The sequence below is a fragment of the Gigantopelta aegis genome, chromosome 6 (assembly GCF_016097555.1).
Source record: "Gigantopelta aegis isolate Gae_Host chromosome 6, Gae_host_genome, whole genome shotgun sequence".
Classification (NCBI taxonomy): domain Eukaryota; kingdom Metazoa; phylum Mollusca; class Gastropoda; order Neomphalida; family Peltospiridae; genus Gigantopelta; species Gigantopelta aegis.
In genome coordinates, this window is record NC_054704.1 from 638,832 (window position 1) to 663,269 (window position 24,438).

General features: G+C 38.8%; 1 protein-coding gene and 1 long non-coding RNA gene across 2 annotated transcripts in view; both read left to right on the plus strand.

The window, feature by feature from the left end:
* Positions 1–24,438, plus strand: part of LOC121376386 (tRNA selenocysteine 1-associated protein 1-like) — a 152,546-nt gene that overhangs the window by 21,525 nt on the left and 106,583 nt on the right. The window lies entirely within an intron of this gene.
* On the plus strand, positions 1,915–11,924 carry LOC121375207. Its single transcript, XR_005958287.1, has 2 exons — positions 1,915–4,133; positions 4,722–11,924. It is a non-coding gene; the product is annotated as an uncharacterized LOC121375207 (long non-coding RNA).

Here is a 24,438-nt window from a genome sequence, read left to right on the forward strand (position 1 = left end):
ATACAGAAATGGATGACAATGTTTTATAACAAATGTGAATCATATTTTTACTCATTGCTTTAAATTTGGCAGAAGATGAAGAAAGACTTCATTCATCTTCCTATACTGTTATTTAGTGTTGAAATTCTTCGAATCTTGGTAAGGAATAATAAAGATATAAAGGGACCGAGATGAACCGAAATGAATGTAAAATATCAGTTGCTGATGACAACACTACTAGTAAGTGTGCTACTAGACTGGTGTGAAAAAACGTTTACACCGTCTATGAAAACATTACAGTATTTTACAAATATTTCGGGTATAAAAGTTAATGTAAATAAAATAAATATAATAAGATTAGGCAAAGATCAAAATTATCATAGAAAAAGGGCATACATTAAAAAACGTTTACACCTTCTATGAAAACATTACAGTATTTTACAAATATTTCGGGTATAAAAGTTAATGTAAATAAAATAAATATAATAAGATTAGGCAAAGATCAAAATTATCATAGAAAAAGGGCATACATTAAAAAAACGTTTACACCTTCTATGAAAACATTACAGTATTTTACAAATATTTCGGGTATAAAAGTTAATGTAAATAAAATAAATATAATAAGATTAGGCAAAGATCAAAATTATCATAGAAAAAGGGCATACATTAAAAAACGTTTACACCTTCTATGAAAACATTACAGTATTTTACAAATATTTCGGGTATAAAAGTTAATGTAAATAAAATAAATATAATAAGATTAGGCAAAGATCAAAATTATCATAGAAAAAGGGCATACATTAAAAAACGTTTACACCTTCTATGAAAACATTACAGTATTTTACAAATATTTCGGGTATAAAAGTTAATGTAAATAAAATAAATATAATAAGATTAGGCAAAGATCAAAATTATCATAGAAAAAGGGCATACATTAAAATGAACTACTGGATTTACGGTCCTTTGATGATGATGATGATGATGATGATAACTAGTTTAACGTGCCCATATACCACTAGGGTTTCGAACATGCCCATCCCGAGTCCAACCTCCGATAAGATCGGTGGCCTGACTCGGGATGGAGGGGGGGGGGGGGGGGGGGGGGCGGTGAAAATGGGCAGAATTTTGAAAATAGCAATTAGTAAAAAAGTTAATAGATTAAAGAAAAAAAAGAAAAAGGTTACAAGCCAAAAATAAAAAAGAATTGACTGCTCGGCCGAATATTTATATAATTTGGAGCATTTTAGAAGGACAGTCCAAAATTAAATAAGAGAAAGAAGAGAGGATCGGACTATTTAATAATATTACAAAAAAGAAGTAATTTCGACATAAAATTTTGAACGCAGATCTAAATGTTTAAAGTCTGATCGATATGTCCACGCGAGTGGCCTCGTTAAGGCCGTTTGTGTGCACAGCTTAAAGGGACGAGATGGGTTGCATCCCGTCAAGAAAACCCCTAGATTGACAGTCGATAGACGTTGAAGGTGTAGTGCTGTGCTGAAATACAGATCTTGAGAAGCCGGATCCGTTTGAACGAGTAGAGTATCAGACTAGGGTATAGTCCAGTCGTCATGGGTTGGTATAGTGGTGCGGACGGGCCCGACTCCGGAGGATACGAGATGGTATCACTATAAAACAATGTAAAGTCTAGAAAAAGAGTAGTAGGGGCCGACCCCGCTTCCTATTTCTTCTTAGAGTGGGGCGGTCAATCTTCTAGTGCTGCTAGGACAGGCTCGGACATGTAGAGACTAAACGCGAACAACCGTGGCGTTCTGCAGAATGGCCGTCATACGAGTCACGAAAAAACAAGTCAACATAGTCAGACGGAGAAAAACGTGGAGGCGAGGAATCTCGCTGAAAAAGAATCCAACCTGGTGGTGCAGACTGTCGAAACGAGAAGCGTTCAATCAGTTCCAATGGCCGCATACATCCCAGTAGAAAACTTCATTTCGCTGACAAAAACAACGAAATGAAGGACCCCCAAGCCGAGCACACGAAAGCACGTGCAGTGTGCACAGGCGAAACAAACACGTCTTACCGCGTGGAGCTCCAGACTCCAGTCCTTTGAGTAGGATTTTCTACTCATCTCTATCAAATACAAGAACTAAACTATTATACAAACTTAAAAGAAGTTAAAATGTTGCTTGAACAATGTTCAAAACGATTATTGTTAACATTAGGGAAAATTGCTATGATCAAAACTCTGGTTTTATCAAAATAAAATTCTTCTTTTTTCTTCACTTATGTATGTGGATAATAAATTATAACATTTGCAGGAGTGCCATACATTTATGAAACTCATTTGGGGATTGTTTTACACCCCTTTGTCTCTATCAGGGAATTGTACAATTCCCTAACTCATTTCATAAGTTCCCTATGGCACTCATGCAATAACCTATATATCTATATCTATCTCTACCCAAAAGTTAATAGTAAATGAAATTGAGACTGCATGCAATTACCCAACACACAGGCAGTGTCTTGGTTCAGATACCCACCCTTTTCATCCACAATATTTGTCTTGTGCATTACAGAATAGTTTATTATCTATTGCTCTTAAACCGCCATTTTGATAATCCAGAATTAATGTTTTCTACCTATTATTGGACATTTTATTTCAAATAAACTAAAAGAATGTGATTTATAACAAACATTAAATATGATTGTAATCACTTCACAGTCGATGTTAATAACATTCAACTATGTCAGTTACAGTGATACTAAATTATGTCACTCACACTCAGAATTAGTATCATTACATTCAACTATGTCAGTTACAATGATACTAAATTATGTCACTCGCACTCAAATTAAGTATCATTACATTCAACTATGTCAGTTAAAATGATACTAAATTATGTCACTCGCACTCAAATTAAGTATCATTACATTCAACTATGTTATGTAAACTGTTTAATGAAGATTTAAATGCCCCTTTTGTTTTGGTTATGTAAACTGTTTAATGAAGATTTAATGCCCCTTTTGTTTTGGTTATGTAAACTGTTTAATGAAGATTTAATGCCACTTTTGTTTTGGTTATGTAAACTGTTTAATGAAGATTTAATGCCCCTTTTGTTTTGGTTATGTAAACTGTTTAATGAAGATTTAATGCCCCTTTTGTTTTGGTTATGTAAACATGTTCAGACCGTTTGGATATTCCTGAAAATTAAAATCAGACTCCCAAGTGGATGAACAAAGGGTTACTTCAGGTGACTAATGATTCTAGAAAAACAAGACTCCCAAGTGGATGAACAAACGGTTACTTCAGGTGACTAATGATTCTAGAAAAACAAGACTCCCAAGTGGATGAACAAACGGTTACTTTAGGTGACTAATGATTCTAGAAAAACAAGACTCCCAAGTGGATGAACAAACGGTTACTTTAGGTGACTAATGATTCTAGAAAAACCAGACTCCCAAGTGGATGAACAAATGGTTACTTAATTTAGGTGACTAATGATTCTAGAAAAACAAGACTCCCAAGTGGATGAACAAACGGTTACTTTAAGTGACTAATGATTCTAGAAAACCAGACTCCCAAGTGGATGAACAAACGGTTACTTTAGGTGACTAATGATTCTAAAAAACCCAGACTCCCAAGTGGATGAACAAACGGTTACTTTAGGTGACTAATGATTGTAGAAAAACCAGACTCCCAAGTGGATGAACAAACGGTTACTTTAGGTGACTAATGATTCTAGAAAAACCAGACTCCCAAGTGGATGAACAAACGGTTACTTTAGGTGACTAATGATTGTAGAAAAACCAGACTCCCAAGTGGATGAACAAACGGTTACTTTAGGTGACTAATGATTCTAGAAAACCAGACTCCCAAGTGGATGAACAAACGGTTACTTTAGGTGACTAATGATTCTAAAAAACCCAGACTCCCAAGTGGATGAACAAACGGTTACTTTAGGTGACTAATGATTGTAGAAAACCCAGACTCCCAAGTGGATGAACAAACGGTTACTTTAGGTGACTAATGATTGTAGAAAAACCAGACTCCCAAGTGGATGAACAAACGGTTACTTTAGGTGACTAATGATTCTAGAAAACCAGACTCCCAAGTGGATGAACAAACGGTTACTTTAGGTGACTAATGATTCTAAAAAACCCAGACTCCCAAGTGGATGAACAAACGGTTACTTTAGGTGACTAATGATTGTAGAAAAACCAGACTCCCAAGTGGATGAACAAACGGTTACTTTAGGTGACTAATGATTGTAGAAAAACCAGACTCCCAAGTGGATGAACAAACGGTTACTTTAGGTGACTAATGATTCTAGAAAAACCAGACTCCCAAGTGGATGAACAAACGGTTACTTTAGGTGACTAATGATTCTAGAAAACCAGACTCCCAAGTGGATGAACAAACGGTTACTTTAGGTGACTAATGATTCTAAAAAACCCAGACTTCCAAGTGGATGAACAAACGGTTACTTTAGGTGACTAATGATTGTAGAAAAACCAGACTCCCAAGTGGATGAACAAACGGTTACTTTAGGTGACTAATGATTCTAGAAAAACAAGACTCCCAAGTGGATGAACAAACGGTTACTTTAGGTGACTAATGATTGTAGAAAAACAAGACTCCCAAGTGGATGAACAAACGGTTACTTTAGGTGACTAATGATTCTAGAAAACCAGACTCCCAAGTGGATGAACAAACGGTTACTTTAGGTGACTAATGATTCTAAAAAACCCAGACTCCCAAGTGGATGAACAAACGGTTACTTTAGGTGACTAATGATTCTAGAAACCCAGACTCCCAAGTGGATGAACAAACGGTTACTTTAGGTGACTAATGATTGTAGAAAAACCAGATAATAGTGTCAGTTTACGTCCTGTGGTAATCTTCTGCTAACCTGTATGACTGTTCTCATCTTATTTAAATGCCTGAATTTAATTCTGTTCATTACAAAACAGTACATATATAAATCAGAATCATTATTATTTAGATACGTTTATTTCTACATTAAATAACAGCAGTTAAATGTAAAGTGAAATATTTGAATAGAAGGTATTTATGATATTTATTATATGTATTTATTTTTTGGTAGATTATATTGCAAAATGGATCGAATTGGTTTACATATTTATAAAATTGATATGTGTAAGATGTTTTTATAAAACATTAATATGTTCTTATACGTTTCTATAAAACATTAATATGTTCTTATACGTTTCTTTTATCAAAATATATCAGTTGTATTTTGTATACACTATATTCTGTGGTGAAATATTTTTATAAAAAGAAAGACAAAATGGAAATATTGGACCAAAATATATTTTTATATATATATAGTTATATATTCCCGTATTGTTAAGTTTTGGTTTTTCAGAATGTTTGATTTGTTACAAGAAAATGTGAAGACATTGATTATTTTTAGTTCATGTAATTGAAATCTTTCGTCATTTGTCTTTGAAAAAGGAAATTTTACAGAAAAAGTACTGTTTCTTTGTATGAAAGCATTGTGTAGTTATACAAGTGAGTTCACAAAGTAGGCTCGGCGGAAGCAAGTAGACATTGGGGGGTTGACTCAGATCAAGGGTGCAAAGCAAAGTTTCTAGTGGGGGTTCGGGGGTATGCTCTGAGATTCCTGTACAATTTTGAAAACTAGATGTCTTGAAATGCAATTTCCTGCATTCTACAAATAAGATTCATCTTTGCCTTAACATTTACTACCAAAAATATTTTTGCTTCAGAATTACTGGGCGGGGTGATTAGAGCCTCCCCCGCCCAGCCCTCCTGCTTTGCTGTGCTTGCAAAGTAGTCATCAACCCTACAATTCACATAATAACCACCAACCTTACAGTTCACACAATTACAACCAACCTTACAGTTAACACATTAACCACCAACCTTACAATTCGCATAATAACCACCAACCTTACAGTTCACATAATAACCACCAACCTTACAGTTCACACAATAACCACCAACCTTACAATTCGCACAATAACCACCAACCTTACAGTTCACACAATAACCACCAACCTTACAGTTCACACAATAACCACCAACCTTACAGTTCACACAATTACAACCAACCTTACAGTTCACACAATAACCACCAATCTTACAGTTCACACAATAACCACCAACCTTACAGTTCACACAATTACAACCAACCTTACAGTTCACACAATAACCACCAACCTTACAATTCACACAATAACCACCAACCTTACAGTTCACACAATCACCAACCTTACAGTTCACACAATTACAACCAACCTTACAGTTCACACAATAACCACCAACCTTACAGTTCACACAATTACAACCAACCTTACAATTCACACAATAACCACCAACCTTACAGTTCACACAATCACCAACCTTACAGTTCACACAATCACCAACCTTACAATTCACACAATAACCACCAACCTTACAGTTCACACAATCACAACCAACCTTACAATTCACACATTAACCACCAACCTTACAGTTCACACAATCACAACCAACCTTACAATTCACACAATAACCACCAACCTTACAGTTCACACAATCACAACCAACCTTACAATTCACACAATAACCACCAACCTTACAGTTCACACAATCACCAACCTTACAATTCACACAATAACCACCAACCTTACAGTTCACACAATTACAACCAACCTTACAGTTCACATAATAACCACCGACCTTACAGTTCACACAATTATAACCAACCTTACAGTTCACATAATAACCACCGACCTTACAGTTCACACAATTACAACCAACCTTACAGTTCACATAATAACCACCAACCTTACAGTTCACTTAATAATCATCAAACGTACAGTTCACACAGTAATCGTCAGCGTAACATTTTACAATATTTAACAACCTTACAGTTCACACAATCACCAAGCTTACAGTTGACACAATAATTACCAGCCATATAGTTTAGACAATTACAACCTACCTTACAGTTCACATAATAACCACCAACCTTACAGTTCACTTAATAATCATCAAACGTAGTTTTATTCAGTAATTGCCAGCGTAACATTTTACAATAATTAACATCCTTACAGTTCACACAATCACCAACATTACAGTTCACACAATGACCATCATTACAGTTCACACAATCACCATCCTTACAGTTCACACAATGACCAACGTTACAGTTCACACAATCACCATCCTTGCAGTTCACACAATCACCATCCTTACAGTTCACACAATCACCATCCTTACAGTTCACACAATGACCAACATTACAGTTCACACAATGACCATTGTTACAGTTCACACAATGACCAACCTTACAGTTCACACAATGACCATCATTACAGTTCACACAATCACCATCCTTACAGTTCACATAATCACCAGCCCTTCAGTTCACACAATAATCACCATCGTTACAGTTCACACAATCACCAGCCCTTCAGTTCACACAATAATCACCAACCTTTCTTACCATTTATCAGTCAGTTTTGATGAGCCACTGGAAATATAATTTCTTAAATAATAGTCACCAGTGTTGTTGGTTATACCTATGTGAAAAATGCTGACTTCCAATAACTGTACAATGTATTGTGGGTCCTCTGTGGTAAATAGCAAAATGTCAGTAATGGCTAACAAATATAATATTGTTGTGGCTTTATGGATGTGGTCAGTACGGACTTCCAGTAGCCTAGTATTGTGGGTTCTCTGTATGCTGTACATATGAAATATTTACGTATAACCCTGTGATTGTGTTTTGTTTCAACCAGTATCACACCATCAGCTGTTAAATCGCAGTAGATTTACATCTCGTCACTGACTGCAACTGTTTTATTGCTACATGTTTTATTGGTCACTTTTATGAAAACAAAAACAAAAAATCAAAATATAATGTTTATTTTTATATATCAAAATTTTGTTTATATATAAGTAACAATCAAGATTTTTGTTGTTTAAAAATTCTTAGTAGCTTGTTTGTTGTATGCTAAAGACCTTTTTACATATTTATATATACATATGGAAATTAAATAAGCAACACCCGTATTTGCTCAGACTGAGCAACTTTAATGAACTGGTGCATGAAATGTGTCAAAGATTTCCATACCATATGAAATTTTCAGTGAACAGAAAGGGATGAGGAGAAACATAGCCAATAATACCATGACATAATGTGGTTTATTTGAAGATGGTACAGATTTGAAAAATGACTTCATTTCATTCAAAAACATTACGAATTTCACTGTTGTTGCACAGACTTAACTGTCAGTACCATGCACACATCTGGTTCACGAAATTGAAGAATAATGTCTGTCAAGTCCAAATATTGACTTTCCATCAGTATCTCGTGTAACCTCCCTGCACACGAACAACTGCTTCAAGACGCCTCGTTATTCCTTGGATCAATATCTGGATTTGATTTTGAGGAATCCTGTTCCAATCATCATGCAAAGCAGTAGTAAATTCATTGAGAGTCTGGACAGGTGGGTCTCTCTGTCGAACACGATGGTCTAAAATGTCCCACAGATGCTCAATGGGATTGAGATCTGGACTCATGGCTGGCGATGGAATGCTCTCAACAGCATTCTGTTGCAAGAACTGGGTGACAGCATGTGCTCTGTGAGGCCTGGCATTGTCATGCATGAAGATGGGTCTTGTGGCTAGAGGATGATTATCAAAATGGGGGACAACAGCTCTGTGAAGGATCTCCTGTTGATACTGTGGCCCATTAAGGTTACCACGAATGGTGATGAGGTCCATCTTGCAACCCAAGGAAATGCATCCCCATACCATGACTGACCCTCCCCCAAAGGGAACCGTCTCCTGGATATTGCAAGGAACCATGGCTGTGTTCCTTTGTCTTCAGACACGTGTACGACCATCCACCATATGCAATAAGAAACGACTCCCATCGAAAAAGTGAACCCTCCACCATGATGCAATGTTTCAGCGAACACGTTAATTACACCAGGCAAGTCGTGCTGCTTTGTGAGCTGGAGACAGTTTTATATGCTTTATGGGGCTTCTGGCCCTGTATCCTGCTGTTTTCAGCCGATTCCTGACGGTCCTGTAGGAAATGGCTCTCCCTGGTAACCACTGTTGTTTTAAAGATGTGCCTGAGTCCCATGAATGACGCCTAACAAGTCTCAACAATGCTCTATCCTCTCTTATTGTTGTCTTACGGGGTCTGCCAGGTCTTGGACGATCTTTAACATCATTGGTAGCCCTGTGTTTGTTCAACAGTCTTGAAATGATGGAAATATTGCGCCCAAGTTAACATCCAATTTGTCTGAGGGACATTCCTGCATTTCTCATGCCAATAATTTGCCACCTTATAGCCTCTGACAATTTACGACGTACCATGACAATTATGGTACTGAATATTCAATGCAAATTGACAGGAGAGAGTGTGACATGTAATCATTACAAACTTGATTTCAACACTGTTGAGGGTATGACATTTCACGTGCATTGTTCATCGTTGCACGTGCATTTAATATCTCCACGAAAGTCATGCTATTCAGCGAGATGCCACATGTCAATATATCATTCAGAAAAATGCTCTGTTTTCTTAATTCACAGAATTATAGATCTATGAATTGGGTGTTGCTTAACTTATTTCCATATGTATATTATTTTGCATTTTTGTATGCAATGTGATATTTTTTACAACCTTTCTGAAAAGATTAGATCTGTCTTATTAATAAACAACATTTTACACATGGGTGTCCACAGGGTGTCTGCAGGGTGCTCACGGGGTGTCTGCAGGGTGTCCACGGAGTGTCTGCAGGTTGTCCATGGGGTGTCTGCAGGGTGTCCACGGGGTGTCGGCAGGGTGCTCACGGGGTGTCTGCAGGGTGTCCACGGGGTGTCTGCAGGGTGTCCACGGGGTGTCTGCAGGCTGTCCACAGGGTGTCCACGGGGTGCCCATGGGGTGCCCATGGGGTGTCTGCAGGGTACCAGCATTTTTCATGCTGAATTTCATGTGTAGAATATACATCTGAATTTTGAATATCAAAGGAAGTGCATTTTAAAATATCAAGTTGCATACCTCCAAACCCTTCTAGAACTGACATAAACATGTTACCAAAAGATGTCAAACCATTGCAACTATATATGTCCTGATAGTAAGTTGAAAATGATACATTGTAACTATATATGTCCTGATAGTAAGTTGAAAATGATACATTGCAACGATATGTCCTGATAGTAAGCTGAAAATGATACATTGTAACTATATATGTCCTGATAGTAAGCTGAAAATGATACATTGTAACTATATATGTCCTGATAGTAAGTTGAAAATGATACACTGCAACTATATATGTCCTGATAGTAAGTTGAAAATGATACACTGCAACTATATATGTCCTGATAGTAAGCTGAAAATGATACACTGCAACTATATATTTCCTGATAGTAAGTTGAAAATGATACATTGCACAATGATCGATTGTTTATTATTACTCGCCTGCTGGTCCAGCTGGAGGGCACCATAGGTTTCAGCTCCATCCTCCTTTCTGTGTGTCCGTCTGTCCGTCCATCTTCCCCATAAATAGTGTTCACGATTTATTTATTTTTTGACAATGCTTCATAAAACACAATAGCTAATAACCAAGATGCTATTTGCACTAACCAAATATGTGGTACTCTGGCATACAGCTCTCACTACAGTTAACCATTTCTAGATTGTAGGAAACTTCTGACTAGGTCCCGTGCTTGTAAAACACCAAGTCCAGACTCATGGCATTGATAACATCTAGGTCACGTAGGTCGAATCTAGCCAGTGCATATATCACGTAGGTCGAATCTAGCCAGTGCATATATCACGTAGGTCGAATCTAGCCAGTGCATATATCACGTAGGACGAATCTAGCCAGTGCATATATCACGTAGGTCGAATCTAGCCAGTGCATATATCACGTAGGTCGAATCTAGCCAGTGCATATATCACGTAGGTCGAATCTAGCCAGTGCATATATCACGTAGGTCGAATCTAGCCAGTGCATATATCACGTAGGACGAATCTAGCCAGTGCATATATCACGTAGGTCGAATCTAGCCAGTGCATATATCACGTAGGTCGAATCTAGCCAGTGCATATATCACGTAGGTCGAATCTAGCCAGTGCATATAGCATGTAGGTCGAATCTAGCCCGTGCATATAGCATGTAGGTCGAATCTAGCCAGTGCATATATCACGTAGGACGAATCTAGCCAGTGCATATAGCATGTAGGACGAATCTAACCCGTGCATATAGCATGTAGGTCGAATCTAGCCAGTGCATATATCACGTAGGACGAATCTAGCCAATGCATATATCACGTAGGTCGAATCTAGCCAGTGCATATATCACGTAGGTCGAATCTAGCCAGTGCATATATCACGTAGGTCGAATCTAGCCCGTGCATATAACACGTTGGTCGAATCTAGCCAGTGCATATAACACGTAGGTCGAATCTAGCCCGTGCATATACACGTAGGTCGAATATAGCACGTAGGTCGAATCTAGCCCGTGCATATAACACGTAGGTCGAATCTAACCCGTGCATATAGCATGGAGGTCGAATCTAACCCATGCATGTAGCATGTAGGTCGAATCTAACCCGTGCATGTAGCATGTAGGTCGAATCTAGCCCGTGCATATAGCATGTAGGTCGAATCTAGCCCCTGCATATAGCATGTAGGTCAAATCTAACCCGTGCATATAACATGTAGGTCAAATGTAACATGTGCATGTAGGTCAAATCATGCCCGTGCATATAACATGTAGGTCAAATCTAACCCGTGCATAAAGTTGTAGGTCACAATTTGCTGTGCATATAGCATGGAATTAAAGTCTGATGGCTTGGTTGGCGCCTCGAGTCTCGACTTGAAAGTTTATAAGCACGGGCCCAAATGTTTGTTTCACTGATAGTGTTTTTATCCAGGGCTATTTTCGTGGGTGTTACTGTTTGTAGTTAAATTTTTAATAAACTGCGAGCAGCACAATGTGTTCTTGTTTTGTTTACAGTGTACAGATCTAAATCACGACTACCAACTGTCGTGCCCTCATTATTTTGTTTACAGTGTACATATCTAAATCACGACTACCAAATGTCGTGCCCTCATTATTTTGTTTAGTGTACGGATCTAAATCACGACTACCAACCGTCGTGCCCTCATTATTTTGTTTACAGTGTACAGATCTAAATCACGACTACCAACTGTCGCGCCCTCATTATTTTGTTTACAGTGTACATATCTAAATCACGACTACCAACTGTCGTGCCCTTCTTATACAAGGCCAAATCATTTAATTGTTGATTTTTGTTCCCCTGTAGGTTTCTTCTTCTTTTTTTTTACTCTCCCAATTATTATATTCGATTTGCAAAACGTTTTTTTTGTGTGCCCCTACTGTAGTGAGCAATAGACGGTCCATTGAGAACAATTGTCAATAATATTTAGTATGTAGCACATCTTGTTTTAATTTTGAAAAAGTTAGTTTGTTTTGTTTAACCACACCACTTGACCACATTGATTTATTAACCATCGGCTAATGGATGTCAAACATTTGGTAAGTGTGACATAATCTAGAGAGGAAACACGCTACATTTACATTAGTAGCACGGGTTATTTCTCGTTCAAGCCAGTGCACCACCCCACAGACAGGATAGCACATACCACGGCCTTGATATACCAGTCGTGGTGCACTGGCTGGAACGAGAAATAGCCCAATTTTTGAGAAACCTATATTTTATCATGTAGTGGCTTTAAAATAAAAAATGGCGAGTCGCACATTGGCGAAAAGGTTAGTCTAAGAGGTAGACTGCTTTGATTAGGATTTTAGGTTAGGAAGATTTGACAAGTCTGTGTAAAAAGTGGTGCTGATTCCACAAATAGCAGTCTTATTAACTCCATTTAAGACAAAATTGCCAAGTAGGCTATTTGCTTTAGCCAAATGTGGCCAAAATTAGAAATGTGTTATATACGAACATGCGGTGTTACCGTATTATATCAAATAAGCTTGTGATTATTTTATAGTACTCTTTAGTGGTCTGGGTCTGATCAAAGAATAATATTGGCCCCGCCAAAAATGGTTATCTGCCATAGGAATACAAATTATATTGTACTCTTGAACAGTAGGTAAAAACTCATGAAAAATCTCATTTGTAAATTCAAATAAAAATAAAAGTTACAATTTGGCATTTTATGACTGTCGGTGTTCAATTTTAACCAAAATTGTGCATAAATTATAGCAAATAATTTGCATGTACACTAACAAAATCCCATATTCGAAGGTAAAACGTGTTAAATAGTTTTAGTCGCATATTGTCAGAACCGTCTTTTTCAGTATAGACAAATGAACATGTATCGTTTTCCATTGCATACCACGAACAAAGTGGTGTTCTTTTCAAGACTGCTGAAGACTTCGCCTTTTTTTCTAAAGATAAATGTCATGTATAGTCAATCCTGTCAGAGCATTATAATCTGGTAATGCATTGCAAACAACGACCAAGCTACCCATACTTTTCTATAGTAATGACATCACTAATATCCGAAGTCCATCTACACATTGGAATTTAGCTGTGAAGATCGACCATAATATCCGAGTATGTTGCCCGACATAACAACATTGACAGCAGACTGAGATAGCAACAGCCTCTGCACGTGACTACATACCCAGGTGCCTCATTGCGTTCTACATATCCCAACAGAACTCTGTTATAGGGAAGACGCTGATCGTCAAGAAAAATTACTGTTTTGTATTACAACAGATGCCGAATTATTAACTAATAATATTAAACAATTGGCAATTGCAGTTTTAGACACATCTGAAATTTGCCGGACGTAATGCGTCAACCGTGTGATATGAAAATACCTAACTTTTGCACCTGTAATATTTGTTTTTATGCCTTTCAAATATAACGGTTACTCAAGTTTTGACTTTCACATAACTGTGTTAAAAAAAATGTATACTTAACTTCTCTCTATACTAGTTTTGCCCACAAGAGTTGACCAAAGCCAAAATATGAGGATTCCAGATTAAAATATTGGAGATGGTACAGGAACATGGTGCGCACTTGATTGTAGTCATTTGAAGCAAAGAAAGTGATATTAATTTCACCAAACATAAAGCTGAAAGAGGACATAATTCTTCGGCGTGTCTTGTTTTATTCTTACGGTGTTGTGTCCCTTGTCTCGTCTCGCGTCTACTCTGGTGGGAGCGAGTCGACCTGTCTACAGATGTCGTAGTGTGTAGATGCACTGATTTGAGAAGCATGTAAGTGGACGGACTGCCAAAGTGCGCAGAACAGTACAAACTGTAGTATGTGTTATTCGTTGTACAGCTGATTGAGAATATTTACAGCATGTTCTCCACTAGCCCGAGTACTCTGCCGTTCGAGAGCTAGACGGACATTTGTACGGTTATGATGGCAGAAATATACTTTTTACACACCCGTTTGTGAGAACATCATTCGTTATTTTTGTAACACATACATGTTTACACATGTACGTGTGTTAACAATTTCAAGACATACGACTGCCCCTAGGTGATGACCGAAAAAGATGTTAAATTTGCTTAAAACCTGTTAGGTTTTTTTTTCAGAATATGCAAGAAATAAAATAATACATTCGTGTCTGTTAGATACCATAAAAATGTATATATAATGATTCAAGCAATGTTGTATGTTCGTGTAAGAACAGACAACACAATCCAACTTTAGAGAGCACGGTTGTTAACTGTGTCATTGTACAATACTTTCGAGCTATGTAAATTATCTCATAGCGGGTCATGTCTGCATTTGCGTTTGATTAAATGAAACTATTTAATCAATGTATGTTTTGTTGTTTATTTTAGATAGTAATGCTTTGTGCTATTGATTAATTAAGTGTAAAAAGACTCTACATATGTAAGCAAACAATTCATATTAGCGGGCCATTTTACTACATTAGAAATTAAAAATAAATGTTTCTTTGGTAGGTATATTAACATGCTTATATTCCAATTATTATGTTACATACCATAACATTATATTTATCTTAACATTGCTGACATTAAACATAACTTAACCCAGTGTTGTATAATGAATTAACAGCCATTTAGCATGTTAAGATCAATCGTGTGTGTTTAAAAGGTAATTACTGTTAGAATACTGCTCGTAAGAGGCCCCATCATCAAACGAGTTCAAAGATATTTCAAAATGTTGTTTTGGATATGTTCATCATAATTATATACATTATTTAACCATTACAAACAATAATACTTTAAATATTATATATGGAGTTGAAACGTCTGGGATGCATCGGGGTCGAAACGTCCTGATACCGTTTAAGAACTTCAAAAGAAGCAAAAAATGCGCCATGATTGGCCTCAGATTACAGTTATCTTCCCATTTGGTTGTCCAAAATCCGGAAGTTTCACCGCGCAAGTAGTCTGCTGTTTGACTGTGATTATTTCATGGCAGACAGCTATGAAGTGGCAACTGTTTGACTGAAGTGACAGGGGATAGCATGTAGTTTGTAAACATGTGTAACTTGTTGACATTGAAGACTTGTTTGTGGTAATTCCGGCCCATGCAAAGGTAGTGCTTTTTGTGTAAAATGGGTGTACTCCGGCCTGCTTTAGAGGGTGTGTCTGTTTAAACCAATATGCTGGGAGAAAGAGCTGGACAACAGGGGTTGTCCTTTTCAGGGTATGTGTCCCCCATGCAGGCAAAGGTACATACAAAACATCACAGGCCTGCTGATATTAATAAAAATGTTATAGCCACTAAGGCTATATAGAAACATATAGAGAAATTAATTGTGGTCTGAGGCCAAGATAGAGCTAATGGGAACCAGTCCTCCATTAAAAAGAATAGAAGGGCGGGTGGGGGGGGGGGGGGGGGGGGGGGGACACCACTGAGTTCGCTCCTTCGACGCTCGCCTGTTTGGACTATGCGGGCATGTGATTTGTGACGTCACGCCCCCTTTAAAAACACTCGCACGTTTGCCCGTCCTTTAGAACAGCACCTACAAAACACTTTTCGTTTTATGCAATTTAAATTTGAATTTTTTTGTTTTCTTTTTTTTTAGCTTTTATAACCCTGTGAAAGCTCCTTCGACGCTCGCCTGTTTGGACTATGCGGGCATGTGATTTGTGACTGTTTGCCCGTCCTTTAGAACAGCACCTACAAAACACTTTTCGTTTTATGCAATTTAAATTTGAATTTTTTTGTTTTCTTTTTTTTTAGCTTTTATAACCCTGTGAAAGCGGGACCTAACAGACAGCTTAGTTAGCCCCTCCAGTATAACATCATGACTAGGCCTACACTAGCGTATACGAGGGGCGGGACGTAGCCCAGTGGTAAAGCGCTCGCTCGACGGTCTGGGATCGATCCCCGTCGATGGGCCCATTGGGCTATTTCTCGTTCCAGCCAATGCACCACGACTGGTATATCAAAGGCCGTGGTATGTACTACCCTGCCTGTGGGATGGTGCATATAAAAGATCCCTTGCTGCTAATCGAAAAGAGTAGACCATGAAGTGGCGACAGCGGGTTTCCTCTCTCAATATCTGTGTGGTCGTTAACCATATGTCTGACGCCATATAACCGTAAATAAAATGTGATGAGTGCGTCGTTAAATAAAACATTTCTTTCTCTTTTTTTTCTAGCGTTTACGCAGATAGCCTAGGCCTACATGTGTTATCGGACACAGGACGCTAGCGCTTTAAAAGATGTGTTCCCCGCCGCATGCCTACTTTGATGTCACACATCAGCTACTTTCCTCTTTTCTTTTTTGTATTATTATTTTATTATTTTGTGACTGCGTGTTGAACAAACCTCCTGGCGGCGGAGACACCTGCTTACCTGGCGGACAAACAAACACATCGACAGGTGCATTGGGTTGCAAGATGACTGGTTCAGCCAATCCCGTCACGCCACGTTGCACATCCGGTAACCACGTGCTTCCAGCGAGAACCTTTGTTTCTTTATTATGGCTAACTGAGAATTATTAATAGTACATTTTCTAACCCTGCTAAAGGGAGTTGTGAATGTCTATCCTTACTGCTGGGTGAAAACGCTGAATGCCTATCTGACGACGACAAACCCATTTAAACTGCGCTGTTTGGTGTGTGACGTGCGGGACGGAGTGTTGTTGACACAAATCAACGTAGGCAGAAACAAGGAAATGCACTCGCGCGTGTCTTTAAATAAAGCCGCATACATATTTTATTTATGTTTTATTTAGTTTTTATTTTTGTTTTTATTTTTGTTTTTATACTTATTTTGTTTGTTTTTTGGGTGGGGGTTGATATTGTTTTGGGGTTGTATGTTGTTGGGTGGGTTTTTTTTCTAAATTAATGTTCATTTAGTTTAGTTGTTTTTTGTTTTGTTTTGTTGTTTTTTTTTGTTTTGTTTTTTTAGTGGGGGTTGTACCCTACGTAATCCACGATTTATTAAGAACACACGGAATGGCAGTAAAGTTTGTTTCTGTTTAACGGTACCACTAGAGCACATTCATCGTCTATTGGATGTCAAACATTTGGTAATTTTGACATATAGGTTAGTCTTAGAAAGGAAAGCCGCTACATTTTTCAGATGATGTTTTAAGCTAGTGACTAACAAAATATATACTCTTCAAAAGAAGAAACGCAAAACCACATTGTCGTAACATTTGGAGAATTAATTTAATTATTGAATGGTGAGTCCGATAATTACCAAATGTTGCAGGATTGTTCACAATTCACTCTAGTCCATTGTGAGTAAGTGATAGGACACACCACCAAGGTCAAGGTCATCTGGAGTCAATACCGGGTGTGGCCTCCGCGTGTGTCGACAACTGCCTGGCACCGCCTGCCCATTGAAGCAACCAGAGTACGGATGACGTCCCGGAGGATGGTGGCCCACTCGGCCTGCAAGGCTGCTGCCAGCTCGGGCAGGGTCTGGGGCTGTGGTTGTCGCTGTCGGAGGCGTCGGTCCAACTCGTCCCATAGATGCTCAATTGGGTTCAAATCCGGTGATATCGATGGCCAAGGAAGGACATTAATGTTGTTGTTCTGTAGGAAAGCCGTTGTGAGACGTGCTGTGTGAGGCCTGGCGTTGTCATGTTGGAACACTGCGTTGGCGTTGGCCATAACTGGAACGATGTGTGGCCGGAGGATCTGGTCAATGTAGCCCTGTGCATTCAGGTTGCCCTGCACGTGGACCAGGTCAGTTCTGCCAGTGTGTGAGATGGCTGCCCACACCATGACACTACCCCCGCCGAATCTGTCCACTTCCTGAACGCAGTTTGCCGCATAACGTTCACCACGACACCTATACACGCGACATCTTCCATCATGACGTCGGAGCAGAAATTGGGACTCGTCACTGAACCACACCTGTCTCCATCGCAGTTGAGGCCATTGTCGATGAATCTGGCACCACTGCAGTCGGAGTCGACGGTGTTGTGGTGTTAAGATGACACCTCGAACTGGACGTCTGGCACGAATTCCTACTTCACGTAGGCGGTTCCGTACGGTCTGGTCGGATATCCTGCGCAAACCTGGTATTGCTGCGGCTGTGGAGGTGGCAGTAGTCAATCGTTCCCGAAGGTGGCGTACCCGGATGTAGCGGTCCTGCCCGGGGGTAGTGACCCGTGGTCGACCGGATCTAGGGAGGTCACGTGTTGATCCATGTTGCTGGTAACGGTCCCACAGTCTGGAGATGGTGCTTGGGGGCACATGGAATGCCCTGGCAACGGCCGTTCTGGATTCGCCTGCGTCTAGTCGGCCGATGGCATTGTTTCTCTGCGGTTCACTGAGACGTGGCATGTCCTGGATTGTCAACTGTCGGCCAGATACAGAGGCCAGGCAAGCGAACACCCTGCACTTTTATACTGTCGGTGTTCATGTTGCACGTGCAGACAACGCACGTGCAGTGGTGACATGGTTTGCACGTGTCTGCGTTTTTGCGAATATTCACATTTTGGAACTTTATTGTACAGTAGCTGCGTTTTATCGAATGTAACCGTGGGAATGTGTTTGGGACATGCAATGACCTTATATTCACAAAGCATGAACCGGTAGGAAACATAAAATCGGAGTTATAACCCATTTGTACCCTTTTGCGTTTCTTTTTTTGAAGAGTATATAATTCTCCAAAACTAAAAACGTACAAATTAAGTCAAACAAAATAAAGGTTGTAGTTCCGATTACCCGACCATTTCTAGAAACACCGTGCTACCCAGTCCCTATCGTGTTCAAGAAAATCGTATATTGCGGGCCCCCCCCCCCCCCCCCCAAAAAAAAAAAAAAAAACAAAAACAAAACAAACAACAACCCCAAAACAAAACAACAACAAAAAAAAAACCCCACAAAACAAAACAACAAACCTCCCCCCACACAAAACAACAACCCCCCCCCCCCCAAAAAAAAAAAAAAAAAAAAAAAAAAAACCGACAGTCTAACTTGATGATATCATCTACAAACGGATTTTGTTTGTTTTATTGCAGTCTTCTATTGAGAATTAAATTGCGTTCGGTTTGACGTTTATCACAGCCGTGCTGTAAACAAAAATACCGAAATAGAAAGTAGAAATTTCTACGAAGAATATGAAGGGGCGCCGAAACAGAAAGTAAATATTTCTACGAAGAATATGAAGGGGCGCCGAAACAGAAAGTAAATATTTCTACGAAGAATATGAAGGGGCGCCGAAACAGAAAGTAAATATTTCTACGAAGAATATGAAGGGGCGCCGAAACAGAAAGTAAATATTTCTACGAAGAATATGAAGGGGCGCCGAAACAGAAAGTAAATATTTCTACGAAGAATATGAAGGGCCGGACGTAGCCTAGTGGTAAAGCGCTCGATTGGTGCGCGGTCGGTTTGGGCCCTCCTCGTCGATGGGCCCATTGGGCTATTTCTCGTTCCAGCCAGTCCACCACGACTAGCATATCAAAGTCCGTGGTAAGAGCCATCTTGTCTGTGGGATGGTGCATATACAACATCCCATGCTACTAATGGAAATATGTAGCGGGTTTCCTCTCTAAGACTATATGTCAAAATTACCGAATGTTTGACATCCAATAACCGATGATTAATAAATCAGTGTGCTCTGGTGGTATCAAACAAACTTTAACTTTTGTTCATAGACTAGTAATCTGTAAAATACATAGACTAGTAATCTGTAAAATACATAGACTAGTAATCTGTAAAATACAGAATATATTACACTTTTCACTGGAAGCATACTCAGTATCATTGGACCGGCCTCGGTGGCGTCGTGGTAAGCCATCGCTCTACAGGCTGGTAGGTACTGGATTCGGATACCAGTCGAGGCATGGGATTTTTTAATCCAGATACCCGACTCCAAACCCTGAGTGAGTGCTCCGCAAGGCTCAATGGGTAGGTGTAAACCACTTGCATCGACCAGTGATCCATAACTGGTTCAACAAAGGCCATGGTTTGTGCTATCCTGCCTGTGGGAAGCGCAAATAAAAGATCCCTTGCTGCTAATCGGAAGAGTAGCCCATATAGTGGCGACAGCGGGTTTCCTCTCAAAATCTGTGTGGTCCTTAACCATATGTCTGACGCCATATAACCGTAAATAAAATGTGTTGAGTGCGTCGTTAAATAAAACATTTCTTTCTTTCTTTCTGTATCATTGGACAATCTCAAACACAAGCTGACTACTTCGTAGAACCTGAAGTTGAAAATATTGTACATTGTATTATGCTGATAAGTTGTAAAAAAACCAACAACCTTAAAGCAATAAAGAACTCGAACTTGCATGTTGGTGCACAGACGCAAACATGCTTATTCATGTGGCAATCTGTTTTCTTTGTGTATTGTAATGTTAATTTCTTTAAACTTTATTTTATTGTTGGATGTCAAACTAGACATATAGATATATATAAAACAACTAACTTCCATTTAAAGACTGTCGGTTTTTCATGTTGTTTAATTGTTTTGATTTATATCACGTAGCTACATTTATATTAATCGTATCATGGCTAAATGTAACATCATATATAACTTTAAAAAAATAATATTATCATCAATATAATTAAACCTTGCGCTCTTGCTACGTCTTTAATTATTTATTTTTTTATGTATACAATGCCTACCTAGACCAAACAAAATAAAAGTTGTAGTTCCGATTATCCAACCGTCCTTAGAACAGCCGTGTGACCCTAACGTTAGAACAACCGTGTGACCTTAACGTTAGAACGACCGTGTGACCCTAACGTTAGAACAACCGTGTGACCTTAACGTTAGAACAACCGTTTGACCCTGACGTTTTCAAAGAATATTACCAAAAAACAAAAAAATGCCGACCGACCGAGTTTAACTTGATATCACCACAAAATAAAGAAACAGAAAGTAGACATTTCTACGAAGACTATGTTCGTAGCTTAGTGTTGTTACATAGCCTGAAAGCGAATACTTCGTTACAACGTCAGTAGCGTAGGCGTACGGGCTCTCATATTTGTAGTGGGGCAGGCTGATTTTTGCCCGAATTAAACAAAAGTGCCCGAATCTGGATTACAACGTTTATTCATATTGGCATTACTGCCAAACAGCTATATGGGGTTGCAAAGGAATCGCCACGCATTTTTACATGGGTTACAACTAAGGGTTTGTTGGATCTGTTGAACGCATGTCCGGACATCTGAGGGTTTGTTGGATCTGTTGAACGCATGTCCGGACATCTGAGGGTTTGTTTGCTCCCCACGCCCCCCCCCCCCCCCCCCCCCCCCCCCCCCTCCCAATCCCGGGAAATTAACATTCACAAATACCACATAGTACTTTATACTGGTTCTAACATTCACAAATACCACATCGGTACTTGATACTGGTTCTAACATTCACAAATACCACAGCGGTACTTTATACTGGTTCTAACATTCACAAATACCACATAGTACTTTATACTGGTTCTAACATTCACAAATACCACATCGGTACTTGATACTGGTTCTAACATTCACAAATACCACATAGTACTTTATACTGGTTCTAACATTCACAAATACCACATCGGTACTTGATACTGGTTCTAACATTCACAAATACCACATAGTACTTTATACTGGTTCTAACATTCACAAATACCACATCGGTACTTGATACTGGTTCTAACATTCACAAATACCACATAGTACTTTATACTGGTTCTAACATTCACAAATACCACATCGGTACTTGATACTGGTTCTAACATTCACAAATACCACATAGTACTTTATACTGGTTCTAACATTCACAAATACCACATCGGTACTTCATACTGGTTCTAACATTCACAAATTCCACATCGGTACTTGATACTGGTTCTAACATTCACAAATACCACAGCAGTACTTTATACTGGTTCTAACATTCACAAATACCACATAGTACTTTATACTGGTTCTAACATTCACAAATACCACAGCAGTACTTTATACTGGTTCTAACATTCACAAATACCACATAGTACTTTATACTGGTTCTAACATTCACAAATACCACATCGGTACTTTATACTGGTTCTAACATTCACAAATACCACATCGGTACTTGATACTGGTTCTAACATTCACAAATACCACAGCGGTACTTTATACTGGTTCTAACATTCACAAATACCACATCGGTACTTTATACTGGTTCTAACATTCACAAATACCACATAGTACTTTATACTGGTTCTAACATTCACAAATACCACATCGGTACTTGATACTGGTTCTAACATTCACAAATACCACATCGGTACTTGATACTGGTTCTAACATTCACAAATACCACAGCAGTACTTTATACTGGTTCTAACATTCACAAATACCACATAGTACTTTATACTGGTTCTAACATTCACAAATACCACAGCAGTACTTTATACTGGTTCTAACATTCACAAATACCACATAGTACTTTATACTGGTTCTAACATTCACAAATACCACATCGGTACTTTATACTGGTTCTAACATTCACAAATACCACATCGGTACTTGATACTGGTTCTAACATTCACAAATACCACAGCAGTACTTGATACTGGTTCTAACATTCACAAATACCACATCGGTACTTTATACTGGTTCTAACATTCACAAATACCACAGCAGTACTTTATACTGGTTCTAACATTCACAAATACCACATAGTACTTTATGCTGGTTTTAACATTCACAAATACCACATAGTACTTTATACTGGTTCTAACATTCACAAATACCACATCGGTACTTTATACTGGTTTTAACATTCACAAATACCACAGCAGTACTTTATACTGGTTCTAACATTCACAAATACCACATCGGTACTTGATACTGGTTCTAACATTCACAAATACCACATAGTACTTTATACTGGTTCTAACATTCACAAATACCACATCGGTACTTGATACTGGTTCTAACATTCACAAATACCACATCGGTACTTTATACTGGTTCTAACATTCACAAATACCACATAGTACTTTATACTGGTTCTAACATTCACAAATACCACATAGTACTTTATACTGGTTCTAACATTCACAAATACCACATCGGTACTTGATACTGGTTCTAACATTCACAAATACCACATAGTACTTTATACTGGTTCTAACATTCACAAATACCACATAGTACTTTATACTGGTTCTAACATTCACAAATACCACATCGGTACTTGATACTGGTTCTAACATTCACAAATACCACATCGGTACTTTATACTGGTTTTAACATTCACAAATACCACGCCTGAGAATCACGCATCCGATGTAAAACAAAACCAAACAACCTAAATACGTGCACATACACATCCGAAGTTCTCCTCGATAAGAGACAGATAAAATGTCGTGCTGGGTGTGACTACACATGATCTATGTATCGAGGTCAATGTGAACACAACACTAGTTTTAGGAAACACTATACTATCAATAAGCGATGGACAGGACAAGTGTAAACCGGCACTGACACGACTGGGCGCTCGCTGTTGGTTAGATCGTTGATCTTTGGTACAGGCATGGGGCGTCACTCCATTGTGTGTGTATCTATCAGCGGCATATACAGGGATACAGGGGTAGGGTGTGTGTGTGTGTGTGTGGGGGGGGGGGGCTCTCACCCCATCACCCCGTTTGAAAATGGAAGACAATGGGTCAAAGACTGTGTGTGTGAGAGAGAGAGGGGGGGGGGGGGGGGGGGAGAGAAAATAAAATAAACTCTCCAGCATGGCTTGAAGAAAAGTGAACAGCGTGTGAGACGTCTGGAAGACTGCAATGAATTATGACAACAACTGGACTAGACATTTAACACGTTTAGAGACAGAGCTTTAACACATTTAGAGACAGATTTAACACGTTTGGAGGCACCGGGTAGATGACACATTAAGATGTAAATAATTAACACATGTAGAGGTAGATAATTAACACATGTAGAGGTACCGGGTAGAGAATTAACACATTAAGAGGTAGATGATTAACACATGTAGAGGTAGAGAATTAACACATGTAGAGGTACCGGGTAGAGAATTAACACATTAAGAGGTAGAGAATTAACACATGTAGAGG